At 37.2% G+C, this 1,392-nt stretch overlaps 2 protein-coding genes across 3 annotated transcripts in view; both read right to left on the reverse strand.

Annotated features, from left to right (window-relative positions):
* The window catches only part of mkxa (mohawk homeobox a), a 1,121,182-nt gene that overhangs the window by 830,677 nt on the left and 289,113 nt on the right, over nucleotides 1-1,392 (reverse strand). The gene's annotated exons all lie outside the window — the stretch shown is intronic.
* vav3 (vav guanine nucleotide exchange factor 3) overlaps nucleotides 1-1,392 on the reverse strand; it is a 46,663-nt gene that overhangs the window by 26,964 nt on the left and 18,307 nt on the right. The gene's annotated exons all lie outside the window — the stretch shown is intronic.

Raw genomic sequence — 1,392 nt, forward strand, 5'->3', positions numbered from 1 at the left:
GGGTCGCAAGAGTTTTTTTTGGGGGGGGGGTCGTCGCGCATCATGTTTCCCAGGAGTTTACGAATAACGTTTATTGACATGGGTCGCAAAGGTTTGTGACTTTTAAAATATCGGCCCCCAGAAATTAAAATTGGGAAACACTGGGTTCCTCTCAGTGACATTTTTAATCCTCCAAGAACGAAATAAAAATCAGGAATTTTTCCTCTGCAGTCGCAGCAAAAAAAGGAAAGTATTGACACTGCCTGAGGTGGAAAAAAGGTTGTCGGTATGTCAGTTGCAAAGTCAATGAATTGAGCTTCTTTCGGCAACTCCCGTCTTGAAAAAAAATAAAATAATAATAATAATAAATTCTTTGTGCACACGCAGCAGTGTGGAGCTTTGTTTTTCACCCTCATTTACATACCCATCTCACGGGCCATTATTAAAATGAAATGAAAGAGAAGCTGCTTTGTTATGCTCCCCAGTTAAATGTCTGTTTAACCTCAGAGAAACATTTCGCAGCTTTATGACTGTTGCCGCACATTTCAGACACAGTTTATTTGACCCCTGACAAGCTATTAAAAATGGATCCAAATTTAGAAATTATAGCCTTTTCCATTATTATATATATATTTACATACGTGTCTATATATATATATATATATATATGTACAAATGCCCATGCACTTATTGTTGTTCTAATGACGTCGAAACACTTGTTTCCACGAGGAAGTTTGAGCCTAACATACCATGTCAACACCAAGCGTACATTTGCGGAAGTTTTCAATTTCTGGTTAGACGCCCGGCTTGCGTCAGACCAGCATCACCGAGCGGAGGGCAGTGAATAAGTCGATGGCTGACAAGCTGACTGACACGTCGCCAAATGGATTAAGGGACTGTAGACAAATTAATATTGTTGAGTAGAAAGGCTTCACCGAAACAACTCCCGTCGTGTTCCACTGGCCACTGCCAGAATTCATGGCAATGACTTAAATCCTAATCCCTAAATCCAACGACTCAGCTAAATATTGAGCTATGCTTTTGAATATTTTTTCTGTCATTTCGAACCAGCTATTTATACAAATAAGGGTTTTTTTTTTGGTCATATGAACAAATGTTGACTTACACAGGAGCTTTCCCGTGTTACTCAGATTCATAATTTTAAACGTTTGAAAGATATATTTATACAGAGTATATATATATGTGTATATATGTAAATATATATATGTGTGTGTATCCATCCATCCATTTCTGTCCACTTATCCGTTACCTGGTCGCGGGGCAGCAGACTCCTATGTGTACATATACACACATAAACATACATATATATATATATACAGAAATATATAAATTATTAACAATTTTATGTAGACTTAGACTTATCTTTATTAATCGGAGCTAAGCAGGATTATA

This window comes from Cynoglossus semilaevis, chromosome 3 (genome assembly GCF_000523025.1).
Source record: "Cynoglossus semilaevis isolate Cse_v1.0 chromosome 3, Cse_v1.0, whole genome shotgun sequence".
Lineage (NCBI taxonomy): Eukaryota > Metazoa > Chordata > Actinopteri > Pleuronectiformes > Cynoglossidae > Cynoglossus > Cynoglossus semilaevis.